This window comes from Fukomys damarensis, unplaced genomic scaffold (genome assembly GCF_012274545.1).
Source record: "Fukomys damarensis isolate Sample0158 unplaced genomic scaffold, DMR_v1.0_HiC HiC_scaffold_34, whole genome shotgun sequence".
NCBI classification, from domain to species: domain Eukaryota; kingdom Metazoa; phylum Chordata; class Mammalia; order Rodentia; family Bathyergidae; genus Fukomys; species Fukomys damarensis.
Window position 1 is genome coordinate 15,084,587 of NW_022900946.1, and position 8,586 is coordinate 15,093,172.

General features: G+C 50.5%; 1 long non-coding RNA gene across 1 annotated transcript; it reads left to right on the forward strand.

Annotated features, from left to right (window-relative positions):
• The first annotated feature begins 1,522 nt into the window (after window positions 1-1,522).
• LOC104876225 lies at window positions 1,523-7,920 on the forward strand. Its single transcript, XR_784290.2, has 4 exons — window positions 1,523-1,744; window positions 1,845-1,973; window positions 3,109-3,257; window positions 7,057-7,920. It is a non-coding gene; the product is annotated as an uncharacterized LOC104876225 (long non-coding RNA).
• Window positions 7,921-8,586: the final 666 nt, after the last annotated feature.

The following is an 8,586-nucleotide window of genomic DNA, read 5'->3' on the forward strand; positions in this document are numbered from 1 at the left end:
TGCTCTTGCAAGGCAGGCAGTAGAACTGCTGAGCTAAATCCCTGGCCCTAGAATAGGTAAAACTCTTAAAGACATAGGTACAGGCAGAAACTTTATGGAAAAAAAAACCCGATCTCACAGGAAATATTACACAGAATCAATAACTGGGATTACATCATATTAAAAATTTTTTGCACAGCAAAAGAAACCAATGGTGAGAAGTGATAATCCACAGAATGGGGAAAAAATGTTACTGGCTATTGCTCAGACAAAAGACTAATACCTAAATATATAAACAACTCGAAAAAATCAGACCCCCTAAATTTAAAGACTCGGTCCAAAAGTGGACATCGGAAATAAATAGACGCATCTCTAATGAAGAAGCACAAACAGCAAATAAATGTACAAAAAATGTCCAACATCATTTGAGAAAGGGAAAGAACAAGGGAAGGGAAGGAAGGGAAAAAAGGAAAAAAGAATAGAAGGGAAAATGGAAACAAAGCTTTTATAAATGGGAAGGAGAAAAAGCTTGAAAAGAGAGGAGGAAAATGGGGAAAAAAAGAAGAATCAACATATATCACGTTCAGGTACAACTTCTTTACAATGCATGTGATCATTATGTATATCAAAAGTATACCAATATAATTAAGCTTAAAATTAAATAATAAACTTTGCCTACACTCTGAGGTTTGGATCAGCTGAGCTTCTGTAATGAACTGACAATAAACAGAATAAAAGAAAAAGTCACGCAAATTCATGACACAGTCTCTCCTAGTTGCCCTCAGAAGGGCGAGTGAAAGACTATGCCAAGGCCTCTCTGGACTTTGGGCCTCAGCCGTTAGTCTCCTTTCCTGGAATGCAAGCTCATCTCCAGCTAACAGGGCTGCAGAGGAGGCTCAGGACAACTGTCCTCCGCTCAGGCAAATAAGTGAAAGCTGGGGAAACCATCTCTGCTTCCAGGGAGGCCGAGGGGCAGAGCAGAAGGGCAGGGTGGGTAAAGGAGACCTCAGAGCTCCCTCAGTACCAAGCACTCTGTGTGCTTTGGGACTTTTTCCTTTTGTTTTGTTTTGTTTTGTTTCTCACTCAACAAAAGCAGAAAAGTGATTGAAAGGCTTAGGGTCAGAGAGGAAGGCCAAGACCACAGGAAGTGGGTTTTCAGAGGTCTCCACTGAGGGCTCTGAGGGATGGCTTCTGATGCTGCAGCCTGACTCCATCACACCCCTGCAGGGCCCGGGGCAGGAGGTGGTATGGCTGGAGGTCAGACTCCACCCGCTGCCCTGAGGCTGTCTGCTCTCCAGCTGGTGACCTGGGGTCAGCTGCCCTGAAACACTGCAAGTCCCAGAGGTGCCAGATTTTCTCTGCCTCCAGTTTAGACTGTCCACAGCCTGAAAATACCTCCACTTCCAATCATGTCCCTAATCCCGGCACCTTGGGAGACTGAGGCAGGAGGATCACAAGTTCAAACCCATCCTGAGCAAACCCAGCAACTAAGCAAGACCCTGTCGCAAAATTCAAAATTCAAAAAAGGGCTGGGATGTAACTCAGTGCAAAAGCCTTGGGTTCATTCATCCCCCCAGTGGGTGCATATCAAGATTTGCTTAGGAGAGTCCAGAATCCTGGTCACAGCCCCCACTGAGCTGTCACACTAGATCAGCTCCATGGTGCACTTGACCAAGACACCATTGGGCACATGGTGGGAAGACCTGGTGTCAGCCTCAGCACTCATTGGACCATCTGTAGTGGAGACAACACGGGCTTGGATCAGGTAGGTATGGCAATGAGACAAGAGTGTGAGTGTGGCACCAGGTAAACGGTCCTTTGTGGGATCCGAATTACACCTGCAGGACACACACAACCACTTCCAGCAGGTGCAAGACACCAGGAGCCACCAGCAGCTTGAAGAAGCAAAGACGGATCCTCCCTGTAGCCTCTGAAAGGAGCTCAGCCCTGCTGATGCCTGATGCCCCATTCCTGCCCTGGAGAAGTGGAAGAAGGTAAACTTTTGCATAAGACACCCAGTTTGTTGTCAGTTGCTGTGGCAGCCATGGGAATTTAACATATGCTTTTTAATAAAATCTCTCCATTGTGTGCCGGGCGTGGTGGCACATGCCTGTCATCCCAGCACTCAAGGCTGAGACAGGAGGATTGCTGTGAGTTTGAGACCAGCCTGGGCTACACAGAGAGTTCCAGGTCAGTCTCAACTACATAGTGAGACCCTATCTTAAAAAAAACAAAAACAAAACAAAAATCTCTCCATTGTGGAAGATGAAGAGATTGACCCCAGAAAGAGGCCAAAGCTAAAGAGTCAGCCCCAAACAGCACACTTGCCGTAGAAAGTCGGGTGGAAGACGTCCGCAGCCCATCACCCAAGCTACCTCCAATTCCACCCATTCCCCCACATAGGAGAACCACACTGTGGTGACAGGTGAGACAGAGGAAACAGCTGTAAGGCTGACACTAAATGACACCAGCCACTAAGAGCTGCATTAATCACTTATGACATACAGCATAAGTGGGCCCGCCAGAGCAAGAAAGGAGCAGGTGAGGCCAGGAAAAGCCAAGCTCAGTAGGTTTCTGGTGGGAACAAGGACTCCACTGGCAGTTGAACTGATTGCCCAGGACTCAGTTCCCCAGGCTCAACTATCCAGGGACTCAGAGGCCTCTGCAACCACCAGCAGAATACAAAAGGCCTCAGCTACTGCTCAAAGTCTGGTTGGAGACCTTGGTGTCCACCTACACGGTGCTCATTTCAGGCGCATGTAGAATGCGAGAGCTGTGGAGTCACAGAGGCTTCCACTCAGATTTCAGAAGAAAGCCTTGTCAGGCCAGAATTGCAGAACATCTGAGGAAGGCTGCAAGGAGTGAGCAAAGCCTGCCCAAGAGAGAGGCCCCAAGAGCTGCCACGGCTGCCAATGCCATGGAGCAGGGCCACCCAAACCCTTTGAGGTTCACATCTCGCTACAGTTTGCCCAGGGATTATGGGATTTAATGTTTGCCCTACTGGATTTTGGTCTTGCTTTGATCCCATCTCTTTGTATCCCCCTATTTCTCCCTTTTGGAATGCAAATGTTTACCTTTTGCCTTTGCATGTTGGATGTGTTAACTTTTTTTTTTTTTTTTTTTTAACAGGGACTCACAGCTAAGTCTTGGCCTTAAATCTCAGAAGATATTCTGGATTCAGCCTTATGAGGCATGTGAAACTATTGGGAACCTGGCAACTCTTAGAGATGGACTAAATACATTTTGCATAAAAGGATGAGCATGAGAGCCTTTTGCAGGTCAGGGGAGGAATGTTTCGGTTTACATCTAGATGTGCACCAAAGCTTCATGAGTTCATAGGCAGGGCTTTGGGGAGGTGACTGGATCACGGGGGAGGGATGCTCATCAGTGGTTCAGTCCACCAATGAGCTGATAGCCAATGTGACTGGAAGATGAAGCCTGATTGGAGGAGATGGGCCACTGGGGGCGTGGCCTGGAAGGGTATATCTCCTTCCTTCTTCCCCGTTCTCTGCTTCCCACGACCATGCCGTGAGTTGTTTCTCCTCTGCCATCCCTCTCTGCTGTGCTGCCCACCAACTATGGGCTGGAATCACCGTGAGGCAAAAAAAAACTCACCTCTTTACAGTTTTGCGTGTCGGGTATTGACAAGAAAGTAACTAAGACAGCTGATATTTTAAGCCACCAAGTTTTACAGCACTAGGCACTAGAACAGGCTGTTAGGAGAATTGAATTAGTGTTAATGCCCTAAAGCACCAGAAAAAGGGGTTATTCCATTAACATCAGCAGACATACTTTTATTATGCTCCCATTTGACAAGTGAAGCACTTGAGATTCAGACACGGTCCCACAGAGCTGGAAAGTGGCACCATCAGGATCCCAGCCCTAGGTCTCCGATTCTAGACCCTGCTCTTCTCATGGCCGAGACCAGCCTCTCCCACCAGAAGCCTGCTGGGATCAAAGGAAGCTGCATTTCCCCCACGGCAGCTCTGCCTGTCTCTAGCTCAGGCTTCCTGCAGGAGGCTCAGAAACCCTCCCCACCAAGTCGTTCCTATCATTAGAACCTCATTTCCCCTTCCCAGAGGCCTGTGGGAAAGGTGAAGAGGGCATGGATGGAGCGGCTAGGAAAGATGGTGCTCACTGCTCAGCCCTGCCTCCCACTGTCCCTGCTGTGCACACGAGGCCTCTTCTGTCCCTCGGCAGCTCCAGGGCCAGGGATGCAGAGTGCCTAGTTGGTGGCTTTGAGCCCAGTGGGCAATTCCTTGACCTAAAGGCCTTTCCACAGAGTCTGCAGCACCCTGCATCCTGAGCAGAACAGCAACGACCGGGTCCCGTCCCCGCCACCTACAAAACCAGATGCACAGCTGCCAGGGAATTGAGTGTCCCCACATCTAGCTGTGGGGCCTGAGGCAGATCCCCCTGTGAAATCACAGCAAAGTGAAAGATGCTCTTCTCCATTTCCCCTTCTCCTCACCCTCCTCTTCTTAGTATTCTCTCCCCTCATTTCTTTCTTTCTTCTCTCCTTTGTTCTACATTGTGTGTATCGTTCTCCCGCTCCTTCACACACACACACACACACACACACACACACACACACACACACACACAGTCTCCATAACTGACGCCAACCCAGCTGCAGACAGAGACAGGGGCCCAGGAGATGCTAGAGCCCGAGAAGGGCTTCCATGGAACCCAGAGGCATAGGAGGAAAGGCTTGGGACTCTAGGGCTCTCCCACCCCGACTGCTGCAGGACCTGGCTGAAGCCATGGTTAGGACCTTGTGACGTCAAACCTTCCCACGACAGAGACTACAGTGTGATGTTGGAGATGAAGGCTGCAGGCCCAAGATGTTACAATACCCCAGGACTCTTCCTGGTGCCTCCTGAGGTCCCCTCTGCACCACTGCCTCTGTTTCAAAGTCCAGAGGACGGGAACGGGGGCTGGGATGCCCCACAGGTCCCCAGAGGCAAAACTTAACTATACATGGAAAACTTAGGTGACATCCCTGTGGTCTGACAGTTCAGATGGGGTGGGCAGAAATTTGACTATTTTTATCTACTGTGCCCTCCCCCTGTCTCCCTCACTACTCAAGCTGGAGCCTTCTCTCCTTGGTGTTTGGTCAGAAATCTAAGGTGAGCAGAGCTCTTGGTTCTAAGGGCCCACCTTCAATGTGTCCTTGAAGTGGTTTCTCTTCTGGGAGGATCGCTTTGCCCTGAAGAGAAGAGGTGCAAGGAATGAAACTATGGATTAGAGAAAATGACAGAGAATGAATCAAATCTAGAAATCACTGCCCATATTTACCCAACCAAACACCATGGGGGGAAAGGCACAATTGAGTAGTGACCAAGAGCCATGTCCCCTTCCGACAATCCTAAAAGCAGCCTCCTGGGGACACATCTGAATGCCGGGAAAATGGCCCCTTCTCCCAGATAGGTGGCTTCACAGGAATACAGCCCTGTGACAGCCTGGAAAGAAAAGAAGAGGCTCTCACATCAAAAGAATCTCCCTCCAAGCCCTGTAATCCCAGAAGAGCCAGCAACCTCACTGTGACACCACGCAGGGAGAGTCAGCAGGCCACTCTGCAGATGAGGAGACCAGCCCCAAGAAAGTGGAGGGGCGGCCCACCCCAGGCCACCCCTCATTACTGGGTTCAAAGTCAGATCCACCCTACTCCAAAGCCACCCTCCAGCCTCCGCACAGCGGAGGGAGGAACACCGGCTTCCTGGCAAAGCCTGTGTGCTCCAGTGCTGCTGGGAGGCCTAGACATTCACCCCAGCACTGCGAGATTTATGCAGCTAATTTCCATTAGGACTAATGGAAGAAAGAAAAAGCTATTTTTCTTATAATTAGAAGAGAATTCAGCCTTTGCATCCAATGAGTCTAATATCTCAGCTTATGTAACAAAAGGAGGAGCAAGTGCATGGATGCAGTTCAGGGGGAGAAGAAGCGATTTGGATGACTGGCCACAGAAGTGGTGGGTCGAAGGTATAACACAACTCCAGATGGAAATAGCTCTCTGCTGCCAATCAGGCCAGATTTCAAATCCCCGCCGTGGCCACTGCCTGTGGAGACCTGGATGGGCCAGTTCTGCGCAGCATTTTAAGCGTCTCCAACAGAAAGATCACGCATGGCACAGAGGTTTCTTATGCCCATTTCAGAGATTTAAAAGCGGAGGTTCGTGGACACAATGCACCTGGCCAGTCATAAGGGTGCATCGCAGGGCATGTGCCCAGCAGGTGCCTACTGCATGCCAAGGCACACGTGCCACAGACATTCAGCTGGGCAAGGAAGGCCTAGGAGGCACACCCGTCCTGTTTCACACCACATGCGTTCTCCTTCAGAGGATGAACTGGATCGATGTTTGCTGAATGAAAGGCTTCTCTGGAGGTTTGGATTCTGCAGTCATTTCTTTGTTCTGGCAAGAGTTCCAATAGGGAGGCAAAGGGAGGAAGAGGCGGTGGCAGCCCAGAGCTCATCAACTCCCATTGGCAACCTGTGTCTCAGGGACAGGCAGCTTCTGCTAGCGCCCAGCTCGGTTCTGGCCCTGCAGCTCACTGAGCCCCCGCCAGCCACCTGTGTTTGGCAGCTACTAAAGGTGTTAGCTAATGGAGTATTGATTTTTTTTTTTGAGAGGCAAAATTTGCAAGTTGCTGCAATCAATAGCCAAGGAGAAAGAGGGGGGAAAAAATGCAGGGTGAAAACCCAAGCCCCTTGTGATCATCAACCACATCTTTTCCATCCCTGGAGGCCTCTCCTTTCTTTCTGGGCTCCAGAAGAGGGAGCAAGAGGGCAGATAGGAAGAAATGGAGAGGAAGGGTAGGGGTGTCAGTGCACTGTGGGTCTTTGCAGCTGTCCCCAGGCAGCTTTCCTCTCTCTCTTCCTCCCTTCCTCCCTCCCTCTTTCCCTCCCCTCCCTTACTCCCATTCTTTCCCTGCTCTCTACTTTCTGGTTGTGATAAAATGAACAGTTTTCCTCTGCCACATCGGTCTACCATGACGTCCCTACCTTAGAACCAGCCGACCATGGACTGCACCCCTGAAACTGTGAGTCACAATAATCTTTTTCTCCTTTCCGTTGCAGTCCCTGTAAAGGCAAAGCGGGCCTTTATACACCTTGATAATGAGGCTTCCCTAAGGAAGAACAGCTACAAGAGAGATCTGTGGCCTGCAGGGCAAGGATGAAGACCTGGAGGGGAAGGAAGGGCCTCATGAAGCCAGGTGCAGTGGTGCACACCAATAGTCCTCACTTCAGCAGCCTGAAGCAGGAGAGTCACTTGAGGCCATGTCTTCCAGGCCAGCCTGGGAAATATCACAAGAAGCCTGACACAAGAGAAGGAACAGGAGGTGCCAGAGTTCATGCATTCACTCAGTAGTGATGAATGCCTACTGTATACTAAGCACTGGAGCATGCATAGGGAAAATAAGGGTAAGTGTAAGAAGATACTCCTTACCTCCGCTGAACTTACGCACACTGGTGGACAGGCATTAATTAAAGAATCACATGGGAAAATCTCAGCCAGTCCCACGTCCTGAGGGGAGAGGGACAGGGACTGCGGAAGGACATGGTGAAGGAAGCTGACCTGGTCTGGGAGGTCAGGCAAGGGCCCCAAGGAAGCAGGGCTTAAACCGAGACCTCAGGTGTGAGGAAGAGCACTCTTGGCACAATGTGTACAGCCTATGCAAAGGTTCTGAGGCAGAGGACAAATTCAGCAAAGGTGAGGCTTTGTAAAAAGGCCAGGTGCAAAGGAGGAGGAGGAGGAAGGTGGGTACAGTGTAAGGCTGGAGAGACAGGAAAGAACCAGACCACAAGGGCTATGCAGGTCCTCTTAAGTGATTTTGTCTTCACCCTGAGAGTAATGGGGTCTATTGAACCACTTAAAACAAATGAGCAGAGGGCAGGGGATTTAGCTCAGTGGTTCTGCCACTTGCTTCACGAGCGCAAGGTCCCGAGTTCCATCCCGCGTACCAGAAGAAAAAAAAAATGAGTGGAGTAGTTTACCTGACTGAGTATTGGGCTGCCCAGTTGAAGATAAACCACAGCAGCCCGGAGCAGAGGTGGGAGAGGGGCAGTAAAGAGGCTAAACCAGAGACAGGGACCAGGGGAGTGCATGCTAGGCAAAGCTGACCTGGTCGGGGACCACTGTGGGGCCTTGCGCTGCCCCCTCCTGGACACATTTGATTCTGCCAAACCGCAAGGGGAAGACTTTGCCCCTGGAGGCTGCACGGATGTGGTTTGCTCTCTCAGCCCCAAGACAGCTACGGAGTTAGGACAACGCCTCCACCAATGGGAGAAGGATGGCTGGATAGATGCTCCCAGCTGCTGTTCTCTGGCAGCAGTAACCAGCTCAGAGGACACCCCCACTCCGCAGGATTGTCTCCTTCCCTCTCCAAGCCCCTCCCTGCTGCTCACCAGGGTCACTTCCCAAAACCCACCAGTGCCCGACTCTCCGCATCGAGGCTGATTTGGGGGAGGCAGACTATTGACACGGGAAAGTGAGTTAACCCATTTTGGCGCCACCAAAATTGTTAACCCATTTGCTCACACAAACTCCATGCTTGAGCCCTCCGGACCTCTCACTCTCTCACGCACTGCCGCACATCCATCCCTCTC